Here is a 13,229-nt window from a genome sequence, read left to right as displayed (position 1 = left end):
TTTAGCTCTGCAGTCAGCGCCGTGCCGACAGAGAGGTAAGTATATTTTAAATGGATGCAGGGTGTGCACCGCAGACCTTGCACCCATTATAGATATGTCCCTGTTGGCAGCAGAATCTTAGGATTAGGCACTAGGGAAGGTTAGGGTTTGGCTACGAGAGGGGAGGTTAGGGTTAGGCACTAGGGGGAAGGTTAGCAGGGGCTGTGCAACTACCTCTGTGTCCTCTGTCCCTTCCCCGGGCTCCTTCCTCTCCTCGGCTAAGGCTCCGCACGCTCTCCGGGATCTCTGGGAGGCCCCGCCCCCTCTCTTACCCTGTCTGAGTATATTAATCTATCTCCTCCTGTCCCTGCTGAAGACCCCGCCCCCTCACCCGAGTCTCCGCCCTTTCTCTAGTCTAACCTGTCTGTGTCATCTCTTCCTGTACCCTGGAGCTCCGCAGGGACCAGAGACAGAGCAGCCTTCCAGGCAGGTAAGTGCCAGTGGAGGTGTACATGTTTAAATTATATTTGAGGGGGTTTGAATACTTATGCAATGGGGGGTAGTTGTTTTTATCTTGGCGGGGAGGGGTGTTTTAATACTGTCGGTGCTGGGGGTGGTGTAATAATGTGTGTGTATATGGGGGGTATTATTATTGTGTGTGAGGGCTATATTCCTAATATCTGTGTTATATGTGGGTCACTGATGATTTCTGCATAATCTGGCGATTACGGCATTATCTGGCAGCCATTACGACGCTCCCTGATCAGGTGGTCACTGCGAACCTCTTTCCATTATATGGCACATCACTGCAATGTTCCCTAATCTGACGCTCACTGGGACCTCTCTGCATTATAATTTATATGGCACATCAATGCAACACTCCCTGATCTGACGGTCACTGCGAACCTCCCTGCTTTATATGGCACATCTCTGTGATGCTCCCTGATCTGGCAGTCACTGCAAACCTCTCTGCATTATATGGCAGTCACTGCAACACTCCCTGATCTGATGGTTCCTGCAAAACCTCTCTGCATTGTATGGCAGTCACTGCAACACTCCCTGATCTGATGGTCCCTGCGAACCTCTCTGCATTGTATGGCAGTCACTGCGACACTCCCTGATCTGATGGTCCCTGCGAACCTCTCTGCATTATAGGGCAGTCACTGCAACACTCCCTGATCTGATGGTCCCTGCGAACCTCTCTCTGCATTATATGGCAGTCACTGCAACACTTCCTGATCTGATGGTCCCTGCGAACCTCTCTGCATTATATGGTAGTCACTGCAACACTTCCTGATCTGATGGTCCCTGCGAACCTCTCTGCATTATATGGCAGTCACTGCAACACTCCCTGATCTAATGGTCCCTGCGAACCTCTCTGCATTATATGGCAGTCACTGCAACACTCCCTGATCTGATGGTCCCTGCGAACCTCTCTCTGCATTATATGGCAGTCACTGCAACACTCCCTGATCTAATGGTCCCTGCGAACCTCTCTGCGTTATATGGCAGTCACTGCAACACTCCCTGATCTGATGGTCCCTACGAACCTCTCTGCGTTATATGGCAGTCACTGCAACACTCCCTGATCTGATGGTCCCTGCGAACCTCTCTCTGCATTATATGGCAGTCACTGCAACACTCCCTGATCTGATGGTCCCTGCGAATCTCTCTGCATTATATGGCAGTCACTGAAACACTCCCTGATCTGATGGTCCCAGCGAACCTCTCTGCATTATATGGCAGTCACTGCAACACTCCCTGATCTGATGGTCACTGCGAACCTCTCTGCATTATATGGCAGACACTGTGACGCTTCCTGATCTGATGGTCACTGCAAACCTCTCTGCATTATATGGCAGTCACTGTGACGCTTCCTGATCTGATGGTCACTGCGAACCTCTCTGCATTATATGGCAGTCACTGCAACACTCCCTGATCTGATGGTCCCTGCAAAACCTCTCTGCATTATATGGCACATTACTGCGACGCTCCCTAATCTGACGCTCACTGTGACCTCTCTGCATTATAATTTATATGGTACATCTCTACGATGCTACCTGATCTGATGCTCACTGGAGCTCTCTGCATTATAATTTATATGGCACATCAATGCGACACTCCCTGATCTGGCGGTCACCGTGAACCTCCCTGCTTTATATGGCACATCTCTGAGATGCTCCCTGATCTTGCAGTCACTGCAAACCTCTCTGCATTATATGGCAGTCACTGCAACACTCCCTGATCTGATGGTCCCTGCAAACCTCTCTGTATTATATGGCAGTCACTGCAACACTCCCTGATCTGACGGTCCCTGTGAACCTCTCTGCATTATATGGCAGTCACTGCAACACTCCCTGATCTGATGGTCCCTGAGAACCTCTCTGCATTATATGGCAGTCACTGCAACACTCCCTGATCTGATGGTCCCTGAGAACCTCTCTGCATTAAATGGCAGTCACTGCAACACTCCCTGATCTGATGGTCCCTGCGAACCTCTCTGCATTATATGGCAGTCACTGCAACCCTGATCTGATGGTCCCTGCGAACCTCTCTGCATTATATGGCAGTCACTGCGACACTCCCTGATCTGATGGTCCCTGCGAACCTCTCTGCATTATATGGCAGTCACTGCAACACTCCCTGATCTGATGGTCCCTGCGAACCTCTCTGCATTATATGGCAGTCACTGCGACACTCCCTGATCTGATGGTCCCTGCGAACCTCTCTGCATTATATGGCAGTCACTGCAACACTCCCTGATCTGATGGTCCCTGAGAACCTCTCTGCATTATATGGCAGTCACTGCAACACTCCCTGATCTGATGGTCCCTGAGAACCTCTCTGCATTATAGGGCAGTCACTGCAACACTCCCTGATCTGATGGTCCCTGTGAACCTCTCTCTGCATTATATGGCAGTCACTGCAACACTTCCTGATCTGATGGTCCCTGCGAACCTCTCTGCATTATATGGCAGTCACTGCAACACTCCCTGATCTGATGGTCCCTGCGAACCTCTCTGCATTATATGACAGTCACTGCAACACTCCCTGATCTGATGGTCCCTGAGAACCTCTCTGCATTATATGGCAGTCACTGCAACACTCCCTGATCTGATGGTCCCTGAGAACCTCTCTGCATTATATGGCACATCTCTGCGATGCTTCCTGATCTTACGGTCACTGTGAACCTCTCTGTATTATTATATGGCAGTCTCTGCAATGCTCTCTGATCTGGCGATCACTGCGAACCTCTCTGCATTATCTGGCAGCCATCTAAAGTCTCTCCTGTCTTATGCTACAAAAATAAATATGGAAGGTGAAATTAACAGGGTCCTCGGGGTGCAAAAATGTCTCGGTACGGCTATGTGTGTGACAGTGCGATTAGTCAAAGGACATAGCTCTGTGAAAGAGCCAGACCCAATTCCAGGATCTTGGGTAGGCTGCTTATATTTACAATTTTTTGCTAAACTATTTCAAGTCAGTGACTGAGTAAAAACATGTATTTCACACTTTTGTTGCTGCCGCCATTGTTAGATGCGCTGAACTCTTGCTTGACTGTGGCCTATAAGTTTTCATATGAGGGTTTTAATAAATTGATATTTTCCGTTCCATCGCCTTTGAACTTATCAATGAAAACAGTACATGTACTGCAGCTTCATGGCCTATGAGCATAATGTAGATATTCTACCTGGGATATTTGCTTATTGTTCACTAACAAGTAGTAGAATACATTATTATTATGCCACATTTGTAATGTTTTTATTTATTTTTTACTTATAGAATGGAAATTTATTAACCATACTTTTTATAAATTATCATAATCACAAGAATGGTCTCTGTATTGTATACTAGTCACTGCAATAGTCCCTTATATTATATACCAGTTACTAAAATTGTGCCTGTATTATATATTGGTAACTAGAATGGTCCATGCATGATAAATCGGTCACTAAAATGGTCTCTGCATTCTATACCAGTCACTAGACTATACCCTATATTGCGTATCAGAGACTAGAATGGTCCCTTTATTATATATCTGTCACAAGAATTGTCCCTGTATTGTATATTGGTCACAAGTATAATCCCTGTATTGTATAATGGTCACAGGAATGGTCCCTGTATTGTATAATGGGAAGTAGAATAGTTCCTGCATTGTATATTCGTCACTAGAGTGCTGTGAGCATTATGTAGGGGTCACTAGAATGGTTTATGATTTGGGATGGGACTGATCGTTGTATTTGTTTATAGCTCTTTGACATAACAATTTTTCATATATTTTATTGACTATTTAAAGCACACCCACATTAGGCACACCTTACTTACAGAGGCGATTATCATGTGTCTTTTCTCCATTGCAATGCGCTGGTGCAGAAACTGGGCCACTTACTTGTGTCTGCCCCCAGGCCAAAAGTTGCCAGCTAGCCCCTGAAGGTTAGGGTTAGGCACTAGGGGAAGTTTAGGGTTTGGCTACGAGAGGGGAGGTTATGGTTAGGTACTAGGCTGAAGGTTACAAGGGGGAGGTTAGGGTTATCCACTAGGGGGAAGGTTAGGTTTAGTCTACAGGAGCAGAGGTTAGACACTAGGAGGAGGGTTAGGCTACAGGAGGGGAGGTTAGGCACTACGGGGAAGGTTAGGGTTAGGCTAAGGGAGCATAGGTTAGGGTTAGCCACTAGGTTGAGGGTTAGAGTTAGGCTATGGGAGGGGAGGTTAGGGTTAGCCACTAGGAGGAGGGTTAAAGTTAGGCTATGGGATGGGAGGTTAGAGTTAGGCACAAGGCTAGGTTTAGAGTAAGGCTACGGGAGGGGAGGTTAGGGTTAGGCACTAGGGGGACAATTAGAGTTAGGCTATGGGAGGGGATATTAGGGTTAGCCACTAGGGGGAGGGTTAGGATTAGGCTATGGGAGCGGAGGTTAGGACTAGGTACTGGGGAGGGATATTGTTAGGCTACTAGAGTGGAGGATAGGATTAAACACTAGGTCGAGGGTTAAGGTTAGGCTACAGGAAGGGAGGTTAGGCTTATGCCTAGGGGGAAGGTTAGGGTTAGGAACTAGGTGGAAGGTTAAAGTTAGGCTATGGAAGCAGAGGTTAGGGTTAGCCACTAGGGGGAGGGTTAGGGATATACTCACCACCAGAAGAGCCACACACTAAGATAGAAGACACCATTGAAGCCACTGGACCCACTTTACCAGGCAAGTTACAACTAGAACACCAGGGACATTTTGTCAACATTCTAATCATGTCAACATTTCATCAGTGTCAACATGACCTTAGTGCCAAGCACAGAGCCGTAACTAGACTTTTTGGTGCCCTGTGCCAGAGAGAGCATTGGCGCCCCCCTCATTTTTCAAAGGGACACAATGCACCCAAAAAAGGGCCATGGTTTCATGGGGAAGGGTCAGGGAAGAGATTGGATTGGCCAGGAGATGTTGGGGATGAAATAAGAGGAAGCTACAAGCAAGGATGATAATAAACAGAAATTTGACAGGCCCAAACAGCGCCCCCTGACCTCTGGTGCCCTGTGCAATGGCACTGGCCGCACTACCCTAGCTATGGCCCTGGACAAGCATATTGACCGGAACCGGTATGAGAAGCCGTCGGCTGAATACGCTGGTTTGCATATATATCTCCAATGGTGGAAGGACTGTACATGTGCAGGGCTCCATCTGCAAGTTCACTCATGGTGCTCACAAAGGCGCAGCGTGATAAACATGCTTCGGCCATTTGGGGGTGTCGACGCGGGTTGTTTAACAAAACAGGCTGTGTTAGAAAAATGACAGTTAGAATCTGATTGGTTGGTACTTTGGAGCTCATTCAGGCCCGCGCGCTAAGATGCATACTCTCGCTGCTGCCGATAGTGTACAGTGTGTATCGCAGTGTGCATGTGCATACCTTAGCGAAAGTTCACAATGCACTCGCTCGCTGCGCATAGACAGCCCAGCAGAGTGAGTGACAGGGGAAGCCATTTGTAGGTGGTAACAGGGGCTGGCCATTAAAAATAGAGGAGGGGAGGTGGAAAAGAAGGCGTGCCTGAAAATCTCATTGGTGTTTTAGAGGTGCACATAATTACAGGACAGCGTCATAGTACATGTCACCTGGCTTGTTTTTACACTGATGTGCTCGCAGTGCTTGCGGAAGGGTATGGTCAGCCTCAAGCATTGCGATCGCATCCGATGTTACCCAATGTACCGATGGTTGCATACACTTCCTGGACATGTCTTGCACAAGTGGGCGTCTTAAAACAGGCTGGTGGGTGTCTGCATACACTATGTGATTGCTCTCTAAGAAATACTGGGCGTGCTAATGCATTGCTGTACGGTAGCACTGTCTACGCAATTTGCATACACATCGTGCGAGGGATCGCATCTATCGAGCGGCTCTGAAGCAGGCCCTTTATCTCTCCCCACTTTATCTCTCAGAGGGGCCTATTCATCAACACTAAAATAACGTTTTTAAAGACATTTTCCATAATTAACGTTATTTTAGTATTCATGAACACACTTAGCACAGGAGATATCACTGATATCTCATTGCTAAGTCCCCCTGTGTTAATTTCCACACTACCCATACATTAGTACATTAGTATGGGGATATGAAAATTATGCTATTCATCAAATTCCGAAAATTATGTATTTTCGGAATTTGACGGTGTTACTATTCGCCACTGTGAGGTGGCGTATAGTAGGTAACACTCACCTGCTTCCAGCTGGGCAGGTCCCCCGGCATCTCCCTCCGGCGCTCTGGTCTCTCCTCTGGCTCCGTCTGCTATGCTGTCATGTGTTCTCCCAGCAAAACACAATAAAGTTTAGAAAAAATTTTTTTTTTTTTTTCTAAACAGTACTGTGCTCTGCTGGGAGACCACATTACAGCATAGCAGATGGAGCCAGAGGCTGCTGCGCGGACAGGTAAGTGCTGAACAGGGGGAGGTGAGTGGGGGGGGGGGGGAGGGGGGGCAGGTGAGTGGAGGGGGGGGGACTCAAACTTACCGCAGGTGTAGGCAGTGCTGCGCATGCGCTGGTTTTACAGATGTAACGACGCATGCGCAGCACTGATTACAGCTGCGGTAAGGTAGGTATAGGCAGGGAAAAGTATCTATTTCCCGAAAAGCTGTCATCGCAAAAATGACAGCTTTTGGGAATAGATAGTTATAGGGAGGAGGAATGATGAATCCTCCGGTAATTAGGTAGAACTCCATGCCAGCTCTAAACCTAATTACCTCCTGAGAAACTTTAGGTATGATGAATAGGCCCCTCAGAGATGTGATACACCTCCTCTTGGAAGGCCAAAAACCTGGAGGGACCTATTGAGCAGGTGACCCATCTAAGACACATTCACAAACTCTAGGACTACCCCCCCCCCCGTGCTATCTACTGTGGGAGCTAAACAAATCTAAACAAACTGCCCTTTCAGCACCTAGAGCTCTGAATAATGATAGGGGATGGATGCATGCCCCTTTTACCACTTTTCCAGTATTCCTCTTACCAGTGCCGTAGCTACTGTATGCCCCCTTCATATGTCACACGGAGAGGGCGTGGCCTGCACCAGGCGCGGGTTATTACAGCAATGCCCGGAGCATCCTCAGGATGTAAGGGCAACGTTGTGACCGTATGGAGCTTCCTAAGGAGGCTCCTAGCGGCGCTGCTGCAGAGAGTTTGGCAGCAGGGTGCAGTTACAGGCACCCTGCTAGCCAGTTGCAGGAGCTGTGGGTGAGCGGCGCTGTGCTCTGTGCGGCTGCCCCGCTCGCACGCCCCTCGATACGGCCCTGCCTCTTACACTGTGCATCGGCACCTCTGCTGATTTCTGAGGAAGCAGGCGTCATTTTAATTATTGGTAGAATTACATTTTTAGACATATTTTTGGGTGTGGATGGAATTTTAAGCCAAAGAGTTTGGCAGCAACAGCGACCCAGGGGATTGAACGCCATCGTTGGCCAACCATCCTTATGTCATCTAAGTCCTGTGAGTACGTTGCCTTATTTTTTTTATTCTAATTATTTACAACGCCTTCGAATTTGAGGCCCTAAACACATTGATGCTCACTACTATTAGGAATATTTATAGTACTGTATATTTTATATTAATCCCTTTAAGTCTCTCGTAGAGCAAGTTTTGCCACGTAAGCGTTGCAGCTGTGTAAAGATGAATTTTTCCATCGCACGCCTGATACAGTTTTGATATTAGTGAAATATGTAAAATCTCTCCGGGTTCGCATAAAAGGAGACAGCAATGCATGTTATCTGAGCGAGCGCAGCGCCGGCTGGCTGGGGCCGGCGGGTTACGCTTTAAATTGTGAATGAATCTTTAAATGGAAATCTTCTGTAGTCCGAGGACGCTGTCTGAATGGAACTGAATTATTAATATTAAAATAATGATTATATAACAGAACCGTTCACCTTGAGAGTAGGAAGGTAATTATCTAGACCTCAAAAGAGCAGCCAAAGAGAATTACCCGCACATCTCACCCAGAGAGAGGGGGCAATCAGCGGGGGGACATAACACAAATCCTGCAGACCTAAGCACAATACAGGATGTATCATTTCCATTTATAGGGAAACAGCAGTGTATTCAGCTGTACAAATTGTTAAGTAAATTGAATAATAGCGATAAAAGATAAATGACCTACAAAAGCTGCTCTGTGATTAATGTACCTGATATAAAAACCAAGGGGCAGATGTACTTAGCTCTGGAAAGTGATAAAGTAGAGAGTGATAAACGACCAACCACTCAGCTCCTAACAGTCATTTTTTAAACACAGCCTGTAGCATGTCACCCAAGTGACAGCGCTAGAGTGTTTATACTTATCAAATATGTCTCCCTTGGCCTGAGCGGCGTAACGCCTGGAGGCAACGGGAGCATTTTTCCCAGGGCGCCAGCTGAGGAGGGTGACGCCAAGAGGTACGAGTCTGAGACAGATGGCATCCTTGTAGTGTGGTGCCAAGTAAGGGCCTGATTTTGAGTTGCACGCTGCTGCAAACGCCTTAGCGCCTTTTGTGGTAGTTGTGCCTGAAACTATATGCTAATGCCAGTAAAATCTCTTCCCCTGGTGTACCAGCATGCGTATGGCTGTACAGGGACTGAGACACTTACTTTGAGCGTCTTTGGAAGCTGTAATAGTGCTAGGTGCATCTTTAGATGCTGTAATAGTGCTAAGTGCGTCTTTAGATGCTGTAATAGTGCTAGGTGCGTCTTTAGACGCTGTAATAGTGATAAGTGCGTCTTTAGACGCTGTAATAGTGCTAAGTGCGTCTTTAGACGCTGTAATAGTGCTAGGTGCGTCTTTAGATGCTGTAATAGTGCTAAGTGCGTCTTTAGAAGCTGTAATAGTGCTAGGTGCGTCTTTAGATGCTGTAACAGTGCTAGGTGCGTCTTAAGACGCTGTAACAGTGCTAGGTTCGTCTTTAGACGCTGTAACAGTGCTAGCTGCGTCTTTAGACGCTGTAACAGTGCTAGGTGCGTCTTTAGACGCTGTAACAGTGCTAGCTGCGTCTTTAGACGCTGTAACAGTGCTAGGTGCGTCTTTAGAAGCTGTAATAGTGCTAGGTGCGTCTTTAGATGAAGTAATAGTGATAAGTGCGTCTTTAGATGCTGTAGTAGTGCTAGGTGCGTCTTTAGATGCTGTAATAGTGCTAAGTGCATCATTAGAAGCTGTAATAGTGATAAGTGCGTCTTTAGATGCTGTAATAGTGCTAAGTGCGTCTTTAGAAGCTGTAATAGTGCTAAGTGCGTCTTTAGACGCTGTAATAGTGCTAGGTGCGTCTTTAGAAGCTGTAATAGTGCTAGGTGCGTCTTTAGACGCTGTAACAGTGCTAGGTTCGTCTTTAGATGCTGTAACAGTGCTAGCTGCGTCTTTAGACGCTGTAACAGTGCTAGGTGCGTCTTTAGACGCTGTAATAGTGCTAGGTGCGTCTTTAGACGCTGTAATACTGCTAGTTGCGTCTTTAGACGCTGTAATAGTGCTAGGTGCGTCTTTAGATGCTGTAATAGAGCTAGGTGCGTCTTTAGAAGCTGTAATAGAGCTAGGTGCGTCTTTAGAAGCTGTAACAGTGCTAGGTGCGTCTTTAGACGCTGTAACAGTGCTAGGTGTGTCCTTAGAAGCTGTAACAGTGCTAGGTGCGTCTATAGACGCTGTAACAGTGCTAGGTGCGTCTTTAGATGCTGTAATAGTGCTAGGTGCGTCTTTAGACGCTGTAATAGTGCTAGGTGCGTCTTTAGATGCTGTAATAGTGCTAGGTGCGTCTTTAGATGCTGCAATAGTGCTACTGTAGGTGCATCTTTAGATGCTGTAATAGTTCTAGGTGTGTCTTTAGGCACTGTAATAGTGCTAGGTGCGTCTTTAGATGCTGTAATAGTGTTAGGTGCGTCTTTAGGTGCTGTAATAGTGCTAGGTGCGTCTTTAGAAGCTGTAATAGTGCTAGGTGCGTCTTTAGACGCTGGAATAGTGCTAGGTGTGACTTTAGACGCTGTAACAGTGCTAGGTGTGTCTTTAGACGCTGTAACATTGCTAGTTGTGACTTTAGATGCTGTAATAGTGCTAGGTGTGTCTTTAGACGCTGTAACATTGCTAGGTGTGTCTTTAGACGCTGTAACAGTGCTAGGTGCGACTTTAGACGCTGTAACAGTGCTAGGTGCGTCTTTAGACGCTGTAACAGTGCTAGGTGCGTCTTTAGATGCTGTAATAGTGCTAGGTGCGTCTTTAGATGCTGTAATAGAGCTAGGTGCGTCTTTAGAAGCTGTAACAGTGCTAGGTGTGTCTTTAGAAGCTGTAATAGTGCTAGGTGTGTCTTTAGATGCTGTAATACTGGCTGTGGAGCGTGCAGAAGGAGGGAGCTGGGAGCTGTTGGCTACTGTTGTGTTTTAGATGCTGTAACAGTGCTAGGTGCGTCTTTAGACGCTGTAATAGTGCTAGGTGCGTCTTTAGACGCTGCAATAGTGCTATGTGTTTCTGTGCGTCTTTAGACGCTGTAATAGTTCTAGGTGCGTCTTCAGATGCTGTAATAGTGCTAGCTGCGTCTTTAGATGATGTAATAGTGATAAGTGCCTCTTTAGATGCTGTAATAGTGATAAGTGCGTCTTTAGAAGCTGTAATAGTGATAAGTGCGTCTTTAGGTGCTGTAATAGTGCTAGGTGCGTCTTTAGAAGCTGTAATAGTGCTAGGTGCGTCTTTAGACGCTGGAATAGTGCTAGGTGTGACTTTAGACGCTGTAACAGTGCTAGGTGTGTCTTTAGACGCTGTAACATTGCTAGGTGTGACTTTAGATGCTGTAATAGTGCTAGGTGTGTCTTTAGACGCTGTAACATTGCTAGGTGTGTCTTTAGACGCTGTAACAGTGCTAGGTGCGACTTTAGACGCTGTAACAGTGCTAGGTGCGTCTTTAGACGCTGTAACAGTGCTAGGTGCGTCTTTAGACGCTGTAATAGTGCTAGGTGCGTCTTTAGATGCTGTAATAGAGCTAGGTGCGTCTTTAGAAGCTGTAACAGTGCTAGGTGTGTCTTTAGAAGCTGTAACAGTGCTAGGTGTGTCTTTAGACGCTGTAACAGTGCTAGGTGTGTCTTTAGACGCTGTAACAGTGCTAGGTGTGACTTTAGACGCTGTAACAGTGCTAGGTGTGTCTTTAGAAGCTGTAACAGTGCTAGGTGTGTCTTTAGAAGCTGTAACAGTGCTAGGTGTGTCTTTAGACGCTGTAACAGTGCTAGGTGTGACTTTAGACGCTGTAACAGTGCTAGGTGTGTCTTTAGACGCTGTAACATTGCTAGGTGCGACTTTAGACGCTGTAATAGTGCTAGGTGCGTCTTTAGACGCTGTAATAGTGCTAGGTGCGTCTTTAGATGCTGTAATAGTGCTGGGTGTGTTTTTAGATGCTGTAATACTGCTAGGTGTGTTTTAGATGCTGTAACAGTGCTAGGTGCGTCTTTAGACGCTGTAATAGTGCTAGGTGCGTCTTTAGACGCTGCAATAGTGCTATGTGTTTCTGTGCGTCTTTAGACGCTGTAATAGTTCTAGGTGCGTCTTCAGATGCTGTAATAGTGCTAGCTGCGTCTTTAGATGATGTAATAGTGATAAGTGCCTCTTTGGATGCTGTAATAGTGATAAGTGCGTCTTTAGAAGCTGTAATAGTGATAAGTGCGTCTTTAGATGCTGTAATAGTGCTAGTTGCGTCTTTAGAAGCTGCAATAGTGCTAGGTGCGTCTTTAGACACTGTAATAGTGCTAGTTGCGTCTTTAGATGCTGTAATAGTGCTAGGTGCGTCTTTAGATGCTGTAATAGTGCTAGGTGCGTCTTTAGATGGTGCAATAGTGCTACTGTAGGTGCATCTTTAGATGCTGTAATAGTGTTAGGTGTGTCTTTAGATGCTGTAATAGTGCTAGGTGCGTCTTTAGATGCTGTAATAGTGCTAGGTGTGTCTTTAGATGCTGTAATAGTGCTAGGTGCATCTTTAGACGCTGTAATAGTGCTAGGTGCGTCCTTAGACGCTGTAATAGTGCTAGGTGCGTCGTTAGACGCTGTAATAGTGCTAGGTGCGTCTTTAGGCGCTGTAATAGTGCTAGGTGCATCTTTAGAAGCTGTAACAGTGCTAGGCGCGTCTTTAGATGCTGTAACAGAGCTAGGTGCATCTTTAGACGCTGTAATAGTTCTAGGTGCGTCTTTAGACGCTGTAATAGTGCTAGGTGCGTCTATAGACGCTGTAACAGTGCTAGGTGTGTCTTTAGAAGCTGTAATAGTGCTAGGTGCGTCTTTAGACGCTGTAATAGTGCTAGGTGCGTCTTTAGATGCTGGAATAGTGCTGGGTGCGCCTTAGAAGCTGTAATAGTGCTAGGTGCATCTTTAGACGCTGTAACAGTGCTAGGTGCGTCTTTAGACGCTGTAACAGTGCTAGGTGCGTCTTTAGACGCTGTAACAGTGCTAGGTGCGTCTTTAGACGCTGTAACAGTGATAGGTGCGTCTTTAGACGCTGTAATAGTGATAGGTGCCTCTTTAGACGCTGTAATAGTGCTAGGTGCGTCTTTAGACGCTGTAATAGTGCTAGGTGCGTCTTTAGACGCTGTAATAGTTCTAGGTGCGTCTTTAGACGCTGTAATAGTGCTAGGTGTGTCTTTAGACGTTGTATTAGTGCTAGGTGCGTCTTTAGACGTTGTAATAGTGATAAGTGCGTCTTTAGATGCTGTAATAGTGCTAAGTGCGTCTTTAGGCACTGTAATAGTGCTAGGTTCATCTTTAGATGCTGTAATAGTGCTAGGTGCGTCTTTAGAAGC

This window comes from Taudactylus pleione, unplaced genomic scaffold (assembly GCF_031769625.1).
Source record: "Taudactylus pleione unplaced genomic scaffold, aTauple2 ptg001579l, whole genome shotgun sequence".
In the NCBI taxonomy this organism is placed as follows: Eukaryota; Metazoa; Chordata; class Amphibia; order Anura; family Myobatrachidae; genus Taudactylus; species Taudactylus pleione.
The sequence above is the reverse complement of the archived record's forward strand: the minus strand, read 5'-3'. Positions refer to the sequence as shown.